This window comes from Phacochoerus africanus, chromosome 15 (genome assembly GCF_016906955.1).
Source record: "Phacochoerus africanus isolate WHEZ1 chromosome 15, ROS_Pafr_v1, whole genome shotgun sequence".
Lineage (NCBI taxonomy): Eukaryota > Metazoa > Chordata > Mammalia > Artiodactyla > Suidae > Phacochoerus > Phacochoerus africanus.
In genome coordinates this window covers 140,753,299-140,768,737 of record NC_062558.1, presented here as the reverse complement: position 1 = coordinate 140,768,737, position 15,439 = coordinate 140,753,299, and the positions used below count along the sequence as shown (strand labels likewise).

The 15,439-nt window shown below is 58.3% G+C and overlaps 1 protein-coding gene across 6 annotated transcripts in view; it reads right to left on the bottom strand.

The window, feature by feature from the left end:
• Positions 1 to 1,560: 1,560 nt before the first annotated feature.
• Positions 1,561 to 15,439, bottom strand: part of JAKMIP3 (Janus kinase and microtubule interacting protein 3) — an 81,040-nt gene continuing 67,161 nt past the window's right edge. For all 6 annotated transcript variants that reach the window (XM_047760781.1, XM_047760782.1, XM_047760783.1 and 3 more), the window contains one exon: positions 1,561 to 4,060. The gene's annotated coding sequence lies outside the window, so the exon portion shown is untranslated. The remainder of the gene's footprint in view (positions 4,061 to 15,439) is intronic.

Here is a 15,439-nt window from a genome sequence, read left to right as displayed (position 1 = left end):
AAGGCCCCTCCATCAGCCCGCATGTCTGCCTTAGAGGACCTGGGGGTGGGGGAAGAGGACGAGCCCCTGAACCGCGCCCCAGTGGCCTCTGGACGTAGGTGTGCAGCGCCTGGAGGAGTCCAGGGCCCGCATCCCCCTCTCACTGGCCCCTCCAGCCACAGCCTCTCTACTGGACCCTTCACCTGCTGAGGGCCGCAAGCCCCGGCACAGCTGGGTCTCTCTGGGAGACTTGCCGCCGCCGTCTCCGGGCTGTCTCTGCCTGGCTCGCGGGGACCCTCCAGGGAGCCCTGTGGTCTGCAGCAGGGCTCTACCGCGTGCGGACCCCGGCGGCTTCGGCTTCTGCCCAGGGCGTCCAGCTGCAGCGTCTTGTTCTCAAAGGCGTCCTCCACGCAGAGGAAGACCCCTCTGAGCTTGGGGCGGGCCTGGGGGCTGCCAGCGCCCCGCGTCCCCAGGCACGCGGGCAGAGCCTCCGCGGTCTCCCGCGGCCGCCGCGCTGCCATGGCGGGAGAGGGCGAGGGGCTGTGGGTCCTGGAGCCTCCTGGGGCGGGGTCTGCGCGCGGCACCTGGACGTGGACGGGGCGGACCTGGGCCTCGCGCTGCCCCCGCCCCATCCCCCTAGCCCGCCCCCTGCCCCGCCAGGCATCCAGGGGAGCTGGCGCTGCGCTGTCCACGCAGCCAGTGCTGAGCGCGCGGGATCTGGGCCGAGGGAGCGCGTTTCGTCCCAGCGAAGCGGTGCAGCTGGCTCTCCAGGTCCCGGGGATTCTGACCTCGGCTCAATCCGCAGAAGGGCAGGCGGGGAGCAGGCACTCGAGAAACCAGTTTGTTGGAACTGCGGCCACATTTCCGGACCCTGTGGGTGATCCCACGGCCAGGCAAGGAGATTGACTCTGGGTGGGGCGGGGCACTCGTGTGAACTTCTCCTGACTGCGCTTATAAAAGCAAGTTCAAGGTTTGGAGTGAGATGATAGGAGACTCCAGACCCGCCCAGAGTCACTCTGCCCAGCCCTGAAGATTGGTTTCTAAGGAAAAGACATGCCAGCCTTTGCGAAGCCTGAATTTCAAAGCATAAGTTGGAACAAAGAGCCAGTGCGAGGACACTCCAGTGCTGGCCGCAGAGCTAAATCAGCAGCTTTCCCGCCCGCCCCCTCCGGTTTCCACTCCCCAAAGAGATCAAGCAGCCTTTGCTCACCTATGTGGGATCATTGCCCAGCATTCTGTTCATTCTCAGAAATTCTTTTAACTTCCCAACTATCTGACTTTTCTCTTCCGGTCTCCTTTAATAAACAGCTACTGGAGCAGGCCTCCCGGGGGCCCACCTCAGCCAGGTGCTGCTGCAACTCTGACTTCAGAGCCTGCCCTCCAGGTAACTTCCCATGATTTAGGATGAGGCTGTATTGGAGGAGCCCGGCTCCCCTCCCCAAGGCGCAGGAGGGCTAGGCTCCCTTTCTGGTGCAGAAAGAGGCACTGCGTTTCAGACAACGGACACAGAACACAGACGTGGCTGACACAGCCAGTGAGTCCAAACTTTACCATTTCGTGAGGAGGAGAACCCTGATATTCTAAGATTTAAAACAAGTTTTTATTAAAAACGGTACCGTAATTTACAAAGGAGTAAAAAATTCTCTGGTATGTATCATAGGAATCACAATACAAAAATATGTGTAAAATTTTGTAGTTGATCACCATACAAACCTCTTTCGGGCCTCTGAATACTGTTTAGCACTGAACGGAGCATCGCATGTTTCAAGAGTGGTTATTAAGGAGTTGCTTCAGGAACACAGGTACGGCCTGGCACGTGGCCATGAGAAAACAAGTCCTAATTCATTTTTGCATAAATTGACAATAAAGCTTTTAGAAAATAGACGGTAAACAAATATATGATTTGATACATATATTTACAGCTTGATTTTCCTGAGCCTAAACGTAAATCCACGACTGTGTTAAAACACACAATCCACCTTAAGGTCCGCGACGCCGTGACGGTCCGTGTAGACGGGTGTCAAATGCAGTCCTGCACACCCGCCCTCCTGACGGCCAGCGTTGGTGCTCACACGCCCTGTAAGGCACTCGGGGTGTCCTGAAGGCGACAGGTTCCTCGCGGGCAGAGCACATGAAGGAAGAGCCACCGTCCTTCAGCAACTAGAGTCCTAGACCACGGAGACGAGGCACGCACACGTGGCACGCGTGTTGTCAACCAGGAAGCTGCGACTCACATGGATTTGTGGTTTAGACAATTGAAAACAGTTGTGTTGTCGTGGGTCTCTTGTGTACACAGTGACGACGGCGGTAACCGTTACGCTGTGTACGTCTCCCTGTTACACAGCAGACGTCCCGGTGTGTCCGCCTTTCCGGGCCCCTCCTCTGTTAGGGAACATGCTTCCACACACACGCCTCCCCTGTTTAAAGAGCCAGCAGGAAAAAAAAAAAAAAAAAAAAAGCCCAAATCCTTGTAGGAAATTCAATCCAGCCCACTGGTCATGAATAAAAGGTACATTCTAGGATTTGGAAAACACTTGTTATTTTAAAACACTTGAATTCCTCAGATGATCGCTGGACCAGCGGGAATCAGTGACAGATGCTCTTTCCTTCTCTCTGTCTTTCTCCCCTCCTCCCTCCCTTTTCTTGCAAAAGCCCAGTCCTAAAATGCTGGGTTTTGTAATCGGATGAAAAAAAGGTACCTACAATACATGAATAAAAAACGATAGCGTCTAAGGAGAAGAACTGGCTTTGCAACTAAATGCGTGCTTTGGGGAAGCCTCGGTTCCAAATGCGGTCTAGTACAGGGGGCATGTTCCTTAAGCCATTCCTTGACCCATTTTCTTTTTCCAGCGCTCATCCTTTTGACATAGACAAGTCCAGCTTCCTGAGCATGGCACACGTTCACATGCTTCTCTTTCCTGTAGAGCCGACCTTTCTCATTCTAATTACAAAGCCGTGATGAAGCGTGTCTGGGGTGTGTGGGGCGGGCATTTGAAGGCCTGCAGACATACGCACAACATGCAAACCAGGATGACCCAGATAAACATGAGGGATGTGAATTTCGGTTTCAAACGCGCGTATTTTTTTTTTTTTTTTATCTGAAATGGCCAACCGCATAGCTGCTGATGCGAGGCAGCACGCAGGGACCAGGCAGGCCCGCAGGGAGTGCCGGAGCGAAGGAGTATTTTCTGGACGCCTGCCTCATACGGTCCACCAGGCTTCCATCTAGGAGTTTAGCTCCTTGGCGGCTTTTAGCAACGCAAGACCACCGTTTGCCATTGGGTTCTGAGTATAACAAATGTGCCAAGAGGATGCAGTCATTGGAACAAGATGAAGGTATGCAGGGAGGATTAAACAGGATTTCGCACTCGAGATACAGACCCTGACATCGCACTCAGCTGGACGAGCGGCGAACCGGCCCCCTATCTTGTCCAAATGAATTAGTAACTGTGGCTTTAATGACAACAGAAAGGACGTCCTTCTTGGGTGAGAGCTGATGAACGGCCCGCTGCCCAGCGGAAAACCTGCACCCGCGACAAAGCGGATCTGTCTGATCCTATAAGCTTCCTCCTGATCCATCCTCGGGAATCAAGCCTGGCCCGGCCGCCGCTGTCATCTGCACGGGAGTCGAACCTTCCTCCCAACACAAGTACAGCATGAGCCTAACACTGCCGGACACCGCAGGCGGACGTCCCTCAGCCGCCGGGCAAAGCCGTTTACCTTCCTTTCCTACAAGGTTTGTCATGTCCCCACGTGGCTGCACGTCTCATTACCCAGCGGGCCAACTTCTAAGTGCCTCGAAAGAGCTAAATCCTGTGTGTCATCTTCTGATTGAGCACACGCGTGTGCACACACGCACACAGACTCACGCGTGGACACACACAGACTCGAGCATCCCTTGCAAATTCAGCACGGAGGGGGCAACCTCAGATCCCCAAGGGCACAAGGCCAGCAGAAGAACCTCCTCCAACCCGAGAGGCAGGGAGTGTCCAAGCCGGAAGGCTCTCCTGGGCTGTGGACCCAACGCTCCGCGGGACCGGAAGTCACGCTCCATACCGGCTCCAGCGGCGCGGCTTCTCCTCTGAAAAAGAGCGAAGACGGACGCTTTGTGTTAGTGCGAGGCCTCCAAGCCACACGGGCAGGCGCTCCCAGGGGGAGGGTCTGGAGAAAGACCACGGGTGGGGGTGCTGACCCAGTGCAGGCTCTGCAGGGGGACAGCCAGGTGACGGCGGTTCGAGCCCCAGCCCTGGAGATGCAAACGGCTCTTCCCGGGAGATCTCGAGGCCACAGGACGGGTCTGTGCGCCCACGAGGTCAGGTGCAGAGGGGGCTTCAGAGTCCCGCCCGCGCCTCCCGCAGGGGAAGGTGCCCCTTCTGCCCAGCTTTCAATCCTCCTCGCCCCTGAGGAGATGGGCCTCTGTCCGGTACGAAGCCTCCCTTTTCGCCCTTTTTTACATCTTTAATATTTGGAGGAGGTTAAGAGGGAGCTTCCCAGGTTGCTTCTAACACAGAGGGTGGTGGGCCCTGGACCAGCACCTGGAGCGACCGCATAGGTGCGGGGAGGAGGGGGGCGGGGGGATCCAGGGGTGGAACCCCCACGGTCACAGACGTTGGAAACTCCCCGGTCTGTGGTTTTTAACTTTTAAGCTCACGGCTGAGCACAAGGGCATCCCGCCAAGTGGAGTGAAAAGGGGCCGGAGCAGAAGGGCGCTGAGCCTCAGGCGCCCCTGGCCCGCAGCACGCATCATGCTTGAACCTGCACCCTTAGAGTCACATGGCTCCTTAGGCCTGCGGCCGGATCCATCTCTAAATAGGTTCCAGTCAAACCACCCTTTCCCAGCCTGTTAGAAAGCACCCTCTCACTCTGCAGACGGAGAAGCTGAAACCCCGAGATGAAGAGGGATTCCCCGAGGTCACGCCACGAGGCCGCCCAGAGCCCCGGGTCCTGGCCACCCGCTTGCTGGGCCGCCCACGTCACCACCTCCCTGAACTCAGATGACAGCTGCCTGGGGGATGAGCAGTGCACATGCAAATGAGCAACAAGAATCGTACTGAAAATCATGTGCAGAATTCTAAAAAGTTACCCCCCAGATTGAAGGGACAATGGCCTTTAGTCCCTGAGGTCACTGGAGCCCCTCTCCTGAGCCACTCCTGCCTGCTTTGCTAATGTTCTCTGTTCACCGACCCTGTGTCCAGGTGGAGAGACGTCCTGCCCTCGTCTAGGACTGCCACGCTCCCCACATACACACACACACAGGCACAGGCGCACACACACATGCGCACAGGTGCGGTCCTGCCTCCCGGCTTCCAGATTTCCCAAGTGCCTTCTGACCCCCAGCACCACCTCCTCTGGGGACGTGGTGTCCTTCCCCCTCCCTTTTCTGGCCACCTCCCTGGCTGTCCCCAAGATCTCACTCAAGAGGAAGCCATGCGAGAGAGGGGAGTGTGGGGCCCTCTGATGTGTCTGCCCTAGGTTTCTGGCCCTGGGGTTCTGACCTGGGTTGTTCAAGGGCCTCTGTGGGCAGGAGCTGAGCTGCTGTCCATACAGGGCCTGTGGGCAAAGTGGGCCCTTGAGGGGCATCAGGGAAGCTGGCTTGGAAGCTCTCCCTGAGCGAGGAGGCTGGGCCGGTGCGCTTTATGGCAAACGCCTGCTCCTTTCTGAGGGCTGGCATTTTAATGGGCAGCAGGTGCCCAAATGAGTGGCCCTGACAAAATCCCCGAATCTCAGATGGCCCCCCTGGTCCCTGGCAGAGCCGCGGCCGGGGAGGGTGCTCTGTGGGGCCCGCCAAGACAGCGAAAGCGCAAGAGGCCCGCTCCTGGATGCCTCCAGACCACACCCGTGTCGTCTGCCCTTAGGGGCCGGCTGTGAAGCGTGTTGGCATCGCTGCAATAAGTTTTAGCCGCGTCACCACTATGTGCTGAGTCCTGAGAACCCTGCGGAGCCACCGAGCCCGCGGGTGGCCTTGGGCACCTGCAAGGGCTCTGCTCCTGCCTTTTCTAGGAGCCAGGAGAGGCCGGGAGGCTGCAGACCAGAGGCGTGGACTCTGGCCTCTGTGAGCATACGTTCCACTCGCTGGGTCTTTCACGTGGCGAGCATTTAACTGACAGTGTGTTAGGGGCCAGACTCCACCTGAGTGTGCGGCGGCGAAAGCCCTGAGGGCTCACAGCGAGGGAGCCGGCCGGCCCCTGGGTGCGACGCTTCATGGAGCCCACGTCTGAGGGACGGGGTGGGCTGCCAATGAGCGGTACATGGGAGGAGGGACACGGGACGTGGCGGGGACTCCCAGCACAGGGTGGTGCTGGCCGGAGGCCTGGCCCACTCACAGCCCAGTGGGCAGCGTCTGGTGCCCACGGCCCTGTGACAGGGTAATGTCTTGACAGAGGGGGTGCCAAGAACCGCAGCCTCGCCCTTCCTTCCGGAGGGAGGGGTCGTGATAGAATTTGCGCACTGGCTGCACCGAGGCTGGGTGAGAATGGGTAGCGGACAGAAAGCCACTGATAACCACAGCCGCGAAGTGGGCAGCAGGGGCATTTTCACACTGGCACCCAGCCCAGCAGGCCCGCAGAGCTTGACCCTGATGCAAAGCTGCAGAAGCAGAACTTCAGTAACATGTGCAAATGCATCTGTGCATGTGGATGAGAAGCAGCGCATTTTTTTTTGTCTTTTGGTCTTTTTAGGGCCGCACCTGTGGCATATGGAGGTTCCCAGGCTAGGGATCTAATCGGAGCTGTAGCTGCCGGTCCACACCTCAGCCACAGCAACGCAGGATCCGAGCCATGTCTGAGAGCTACACCATAGCTCATGGCAATGCTGAATCCTTAACCCACTGAGCCAGGCCAGGGATCAAACCTGCAACCTCATGGTTCCTAGTCAGGTTCGTTTCCTCAGCGCCACGACGGGAACTCCAAGAAGTAGCATATCCTGATCTGTGTCAAAACAGAGCCCGAGGAGCCGGCCCTGCCATCTGTGTTTGTGCCGGGGGCTCCTGCTGGGAACCCAAGTGTTGGGGACACAAAGCTGGTGGCCAGGACAAGCGGCACCTTTCTGGGTCCAAACCAGCTGTGGGGTGGGCGCCACGGAGAGCCCACGGGGCCTCGTGGGGTTTCCAGAAATACACACAAGACAAGGAGAGCTGGGTCTGCACACGGGCCGGGCCGGGCGGAGGTCCGGGCGGGCAAGAGCAGGGGTGCAGCCCTGTGGCCCAGATCCCTGCTCCCTGGCCCCAAACACCACCCCTGCTCTGGCCCCAGGACCTCGAAAGGAACCCACACAAACACACGTGTGATCGGCTGATGGAACAATGGAGAATCAGCTAAAACCAGACCCTTCCCACATAAGTGCTACTATTCTGGGAAACTGTAGCCAAAGCTTTTCAGACGAGCAGACACAGATGGCAATGAGCCTGTCTGGGCCAAGGTCTCCTTTCCCCAAAGCGCTGACTGGGGGGAAAATAGCAAGAAATAGACAGTGTCGCCCAGACCCGGCTTAGCTGCCCACCGCTCCGCCCAGCTCTCCACTGGGCCTTTCCCGCAACCCCACAGATGGTGACACCGGTGCCGCCAGCCACCCACGCGCAGCTTCCTCCCAGCTCCGCTGCAGCTCCCACGGCCGCTGGGACGGGCCACTCCAGCCCACACTCCACTGAGCCCTGCTCAGGCCTCCTCCTGGTTTTGGTTCTGCTGCCGCCTGGAAACACATAACAAAGCAGCGGCCACATGTATGGAGCTGGTCCCACGTGGGGACGTGGACTCGGCTCTCGGATGCTGTGATGGCTCATTCTGAGTCACCTTAGCTGGGCCAGGTTTGCACGGACATTTGCCAAATGTCATTCCGTTGGCCCGGGATGGTGTCTGGATGAGATTCGTGCTTGAATCGATAGGTCAGCGAAGCAGTGGGCCCTCCCCGGGCAGGTGGGCCTCGTGCAATCAGTTGAAGGCCTGGATAAATGAAAGGGTGGGAAGGAGGGAAAGCCTCCCGCGTGGCCGCCGCGCTGGACGTGGGTCCTTTCCCGTGCTCAGACTTGGAGGAAACGTGGGTTCTGCTGGGTCTCCGGCTTGCCGACCACAGACCTGGGGACGTGTCGGCCTCCCTGAGAACACTTCCTTCTCTGTGTGGACGGACAGATGGAGAGAGATACGGCCAGACACACACACACCAGCCTACTGGTTCTGCTTCTCTGGAGAAGCCCGACGAGGACCAGTGATAACCCGCCCACAGCGCAAGGAGGCCGCGGGGACATAGGTCAGTGCACCTGTCGTGGCCACCTGGCCGAGAGGGCAGAGAGAGGACCTGAACCCAGCCCCTCGGACTGCAGCGCTCCCCTCCCACCTCGCTGCTGCCAGGGCTCCTCAGGGGCCCCTCCCGTGTCTCACACGCGTGACCTGGCAGACCAGAGACCCCGTGGAAGAGCACAGCAGAGGGCCACTTAGAAAAGCCGAGGGAAGAAATGCCTTGAAGCCCGCAGGCGACGTGGTCTCCTCCACCCCGTCTGCGGCGGGGACCCTCCCGCTGGACACCTGGTGGGTCTCAACGTCGGATCCCAGGACCCTGGCCTCAGCATCTTCTGGGCTTGTCAGAGACGCAGGCCCCGGGCCGCCCTGCCCTGCGGAATGAGGCACTCCGGGGAGTGGGGGTGGGCCCTGGTCCTGCTTTAATAAGTCTTGCGGGCGACACGGGGTCTCTCCGGTTTGAAGGCCCCAGGAGCTGTGTCCCTGAGCCTCCAAATGCCTCTTCCTCTCGCGTCATCTTCTAGAATGACCGTGAGCCTGACGGTCTATTGGCCGGGTTCCGCCCTCAGCTGTGGGGGTCGCTCCAGGACTGCGCTGCTCCCCTGCATGCTGCCCGCCTCCTCCCCGGCGCCTGGGACCTCGCTGCTGGGACCTGCCGGCCTGACACCTCCGGGCACTCCCGCCTTGCGGGGCACCGAGGGGGCCTGGGCACAGGCTCACAGTCTGTCCTTGGCCGGAGCCCAGCTCGGTGGCAGAGCAGACCCAGGTGTGTGTCTGAAGCCCCGTCCCCGCCCGGCACTAAGGTCGCTGTGCCCGCAGCCAGCACCAGCCTCCCCTGAGCCAGTGTCCCTCCCTGCCCAGCTCAGCAGCAGGTGGGCATGGGGCACGAAAGCTCTGGGGGCTGAGCCGAGGCACCTCTGTCTGCGTGTTGAGCCCAAGTTAAAAATGTGCGTTTCTCGGCAGGCAGCTCCCTGCAAACGGGCTTGGCTTTGGCTCTTTGCGCCTCTTTTCATCAGCGAGATTCTGCCCCTCGTGCTGGCCAGACGCCAGCCTCCTGACAGAGAGAAAGGCCCTCTCTGGACCCAAGCGGAAAGGCCAGCAGGAGGGAGGCCCCACAGCAGCCTCGCTGGGCTCCCAAGGCCTCCCCAGCCCACCCTCCTCCATCCACAGATAGTGGGACGCAGACGGGCCCCGCGCCGTGGGCCCCGCGCCAGATGTGGGCTTAGCCGTCTGCTCTCCCGGCAAGAGAGGCTGCCAGCTTCAGGCCCGCCTCCCAGAGCCCCCAGGACCCCACACCCTTGCCCCCCGCCCGGCTCCCTAGAGGCTGCCGGGTGTCACCGGACCACACACACCAACCCAACGCACAGACCCCCCCACAGCTACAAGCACAGACTCCCCCCACACCAAGCACACATGCGCAGCCCCCCAACACACACCAAGCACATGCCCAGACTCCCCCCCCACACACAAGCACATGTACACCCCTACAGGCACACATCCAGACACACCCAAAAGCTCAGATTCCCCCCACACAACCACACCCACAGACCGTGCACGCACACACACACACACACACACACCCGTGCACACATGTCTGTCTTCCCTCACTGATTCTGGTTTTGTTTCCTTCTGGCTCCCAGGAGCTGCCCTCACGGCCCGAGGGCATCCAGCTCTCTTTTCTGGCACTAGCTTCTCTCATGATGGCATCTCTGTTAATGGGCTCTCCGTCAGGCGGCTGGAAAGATCCATTATTGCTTTCACCGAGATGGTGCCATTTCAGAGCGCTAGACAGCTGGCCGCGGGCCACGAGCTGCTGGCCGGACAGAGCAGACGCGACAAAGGCGCGTCAGGGGAGGGGAAACCAAACGGTCCGCTGCCAGCCTGTTAGCCCGTTTCTGTCTGTGCAAATCTCCCAGGAGCATTAGAGGAAACTTCTGCCCCAAGAGCAACGGAGAATTCTGAACAAAGAGCAAAAATAATCGCTCCAAAGCCACCAAGACCAGGAAGTCGGTCAGCACCTCCTGAGGCGCAGCCTCTGGATTCAGACGACCCCCAGGCAGACCCCCGAAGAAACTCCTGCACCAGCACAGCACAGAGAACGTTCATGAAGCAAAACCCACAGGGCCTTTGGGGGAGGTGAGGTCCCACGAAGGAGCCCCAGGCTGGGACGAGACACCCAGGTCCCTGGACAGGTGAGTGTCCGCCCGTCACAGTGCAGGAGTGCGTGCGGAGACACGGCCAGCACAGTGCCTCGTATAAGGAATTTGCCGCGACAATTACACCTTTTAGAGACACAAGTGTCTGCCGTGAAGCTCTGCCCGGGCAGCTGCCCCGGGTCCAGGAGGCAGCCACCTCCTGGGGGAAGGGCAGGCGATGGGACGGGTCTCTGGGCGGACGTCGCTGTGTACCCACAGACGTCACGAGAGACAAAGCAACCAAGCGGGCCGATCCCGGGCCAGGATCACGAGGGAGCCAGCGTCAGGACCCGTGTGAGTCTCCACACCAAGAAGCAAGGATGACCACGACGCCGTGACGAGGAGCCGCGAAGGGGCGGCAGGGCTGCGCGTGACCACGCACGCCGGCAGCAGCCCTGCAGGCGGTGCAGCCACCCCGGCTCCGTGCCCGGGCTTGTCACCTGCCATCGGACAGGCAGGTGTGAGCCGCCCCCTCATCCCCCTTGGGGCTGACGGGCCTCTCCGTGCCCGGTGTCCGCACTGTCCCCGCTCCCGAGACAGGCAGACAGGCAGCGCCTGGGGGGGGGACCCGTCCCCAGCGCAGCCCCCACCCGAAGAGCCCGCGTTCACACTCCTGTGAGCAGCATCAGCGGCTCCCCTTTCACACCTGCTCCTGAACATAAAACAGACACACGAGGAAAGAAAACGCCATCAAGTTGGGATGGAGAACATTCCGGGGCTTTTTAACGAAGGCTCCTCTTCCGTTCGGGCCCAATGCTGGTAACCGCGGACGTGCTCCGAGCGAGAGCAGCGCGGCCCTGAGTCCTGGAAACGCCCATGGCCGTTCTCTCTGCAGCCTCCCTGCCGGGCTCGGGGCCGTGGGCCTCATCGGCATTCAGAGCCGCTCGGCCCAGGGCCGTAAATCTGGATCTGCTGACAGTTAATCTCGCACAACTCTGGCTTCCAGACCCTGAGCTGGCAGGCGAGGTCCCTGGAGACCAGGCTTGCCCCCAGGATCCAGTGGGGACCAGGCAGGCCGAACATGGAGGACGCGGGCAAACAGCCGCCCTGTCCCCCCGCCACCCAGGCTGCGGTGATTCAGAGGCAGGGAGGATGCTCGGACGGGGCTGACCACAGACCAGGGACTTGGTCCAGCCAAGCAGGAGGCATTTGAATCAAAACGAGCAAGAGTCCTTGCCCATGAGGCTGGGGGAGACAGGACCACACAACCACCCAGAAAATGTGCTTCGGAGTTCCCATTGTGGCTCAGTGGTTAACGAATCCGACTAGGAACCATGAGGTTGCGGGTTCCATCCCTGGCCTCACTCAGAGGGTTAAGGATCTGGCGTTGCTGTGACTGTGGTGTAGGCCGGCGGCTGTAGCTCCAATTAGACCCCTAGCCTGGGAGCCTCCATATGCCGCGGGTGCGGCCCTGAAAAAAGACAAAAACAAACAAAAAAGAAAATGCTTGGACAGAAACCCTGCACCAACTGCAAACGTGAACACAAAGCAGACCATGCCTGTACATGTAAGACGCGGAGCCACACGGTTCCAGGAGCAAACAAGGGAGAACTTTGAACCAGACAACATTTCCTAGGTCCAGCCCCACACAACCTCGTTTTTACAGGTGGATAAATTAGACATTTTCAAAAGATACTTTTAAGAGAACAAAAGACAAGATAAAGACCTGGAGAAAATTCTTTTGTGTCACATATCTGACCAAGGCAGATGTCTGGTGTAGATAAAGACATCTTAAAACTCTATAATAAAAAAGCAAAAAAAAAAATCTAATTTAAAAAATGGGCAAACGATTTGTACAGGCACTTCACCAAAGAAGATATACGGACGGAGAAGCAGCACATAAAACGATGCCCAACGTCCCGGGTCATTAGAGAAAAGGCACATTGAGACCAAAATAACGTACCACTGGGTCCTCCTAGGATGGACCCCCCCCACCCCAAACACACAACTGACACATCAAGTGTTGGCGAAGACACGGAGCCACAGGCGCGCACACACTTGGCTGGTGGGGACGCCAAACGTAGGGCGGCCACCTTGCCCAGCAGTTCTGCGTAAAATCGAGCCCGCAGCGGTCCCAGGTATTTACCTGGGAACGAGCGCCTGCTTCTCTCATCTCTCCACCCACGCATCTACCTCTATCGTTTCTCTACAACCTGTGACCTCTCCACCACACAGCTATGCAGCATCCATCTACACGTGTGGTCCATACAGATGCGCATCATCCGTCCGTACACGAACACCTGTGCACGAATGTCCACAGCCGTGAGTCCTCGTTGACTCACCTGGGAAGCCAACAGGTAAGAGTCAGTGAATGTGGCGCCTCCTCGCAGCAGCAATGACCTGGCATAAACAGGAAGGACACACTCCAGACACGCACGGGGTTCTCCATGCATCTTGCTAAGCGAACATACCTTCCACGCGTCATACCTTCCACCTTGAAGACCTGTAAGTGGCAAAACTGAAAGAAGGCGGCACAGACCAGGGCTGCCCAGGGTGGGGCTGGGGGAGCAGAGGGAGTCTGGAGGCGATGGCACTTCAGTCTTGGGGGCGTAATTTAAAAAAAAAATGTGTAATTAAAAAAAAAAATCACTCTGCAGGGGAAGCCCAAATGGAATCCGACTGTGACAAACCAACCCGAATGACCACAAATGGAGCATGTCCTAGAGGAAACGAACCAACCAAAGTCATTCTGGAAAGCAATACTTTGTCTGGAAAACAGTAAACACTAAAGATGAAAGGAACCCCACTCAATGCCTCCAGCCGGTACACTTGCTGCTGGCAGGGCGTAGGGGTGAGAGCCATTCTGGACCTTCCTTGTGTGGAGAGTAGGGCTGAGCAAATCAGTAATACAGTTTATCCGCTCAGAGCCAAGTCTCCAGAGCACGGAGTCACAGGAAAGGAAACGCGGGGGGTGGGACGGGTCTTGACGGGTTGGCCTGGAGTTCGAGGCATCACGGTGAATTCATGGCCTTATCAGAGACACACCGTTGATGGATGGATAGACAGACGGATGGATCAACGATAGGTGACAGACGACAGAGAAGTGATAGATGATAGATAGATATGCGACGGCTATTGGAGTTCCCGTCGTGGCTCAGGGGTTAACGAATCTGACTAGGAACCATGAGGTGGCGGGTTCCATCCCTGGCCTCGCTCAGTGGGTTAAGGATCCGGCGTTGCCATGAGCTGAGGCATAGGCCAGTGGCTACGGCTCTGATTAGACCCCTAGCCTGGGAACCTCCATATGCCATGGGAGCGGCCCTAGAAAAGGCAAAAAGACTAAATAAATACATACATACATACATACATAAAAGACATGTGATGGCTAGATCACAGATGATAGATGAATGACAGAAGGCAGAAGATAGCCGCGTGGCTGGAGAGGTGAGAGACAGAAGCATAAATAAACAAAGAAGCGCGGGTAAGCGTGGGTGATTTCAAGACCCAGAAACACGGTCCCCCCAGCAGCAACGAGCGTGGCCCGCGCAGGGGTGTTTGTTCCTCAACCGCATTCTCCGACAGCAGCAACCAGAGCTCCTTGGAGAAGCGGTTGCTTTCAGGTGCGGAGCAGGGTAAATGCAAGATGGGCCTGAGCGCCTTCGGCCCCGGAAAGTAAGACAGGGCTCGAGGGCCAGAAGGGGCTCACAGGACGGGCATCAGCCTGACGGGAAGCTCAGCGGCGCCGGCGGGAGCCATCTGAGTGAGGAAACGCTCAAAGATGGTATCGGATCCTAACCCGCAGAATAAACTAAATTCCCACGAGACCAGACTGATACAAACAACTGGGTAAAGAAGCAAATGAGCGAAGGAGGCAGGCCTTCTCCAGAGAAAAGTCATAATAAAACAGAAGCGTCGTGGGGACGGAGAACCAGAAGGCCAGGCAGTGGTCGCCGTCGCAGGACTGAGTCTGCTGCGCGGACCTGCAAACACTTCGGGAGGATCTGGGCTCTCAGAGTCGAAGAGTGGCACCACAATGTGTCTGTACCGACAATGGCACCTTTTCAACGGAGACGCTGCTGGAGCCTCGATCAGGGCTCACACCCCACGGACACACGGAGCCGCCCTGACCGCACACGGTCAGCGGCATCGCCGGTGGCAGACGCGCCACGAATGCGTCACTCCGTCTAATCACACGCACGCATCAGGTGGACCAAACTGAAGGACAATCCACAAAGCAACGGACCAGCTCCTGTCCAGGCGCACGGTCAAGGGTGAGGAGGAAAAGCCAGGACAGGTGTCACCGACTGAGAGGGACCCGGAGAAGGACTCAACATAGCCTGGGGTCCTGCACGGAAACGCCCGTCTGCACAGAGTGGGTGGACTCGCCAAGCTTTCAAAGTGCGCTGTGATTACGCGAGATACGAGAGGCGATCTGACTGTGGGGAAGCTGGGGGAGGGGTGCACAAGAACTTTATACCATCGTAGCAACTTTTCTTTAGGTCTGAATCTATTTTGAAACAAAGGGACTTTAGAAAGCTGATGGGAGGGGAGTTCCCGCCGTGGCTCAGGGGTAACGAATCCGACTAGCGTCCATGAGGATGTGGGTTCCATCCCTGGCCTCACTCGGTGGGTTAAGGATCCAGTGGTGCCATGAGCTGTGGTGTAGGTCGCAGACGTGGCTCGGATCCCACGTTGCTGTGGCTGTGGTGTAGGTCGGCAGCTGCAGCTCCAATTCTACCCCTAGCCTGGGAACCTCCATCCGCCATGGGTGTGGCCCTAAAAAGGAAAAGAAAGAAAGGAAGGAAGAAGAAATAAAGAAAGAAAAGGCTGATGGGAGAGGAAGATGCTTGCTTGGGAGCTGGTAACTTCTCGTGTTGCATGTGGTGCGTGGAACCAGCCGCCCCAAGGACGTCTCAGCGCAGGGAAAGGCCCTCTGCCCCGAGCCTGCTGACTGGGTGAGGGGCCTTGTTCTCCAAGCTGATGGGGTTGGTGGTCTCGGGCTGGGAGGGGATGATGACACAAAAGACCCTGGATTTAGACAGCAGCTCTTGCCTGACGTCCTAAACCCACCCTGAGACCACGGACCAGAACACGGTG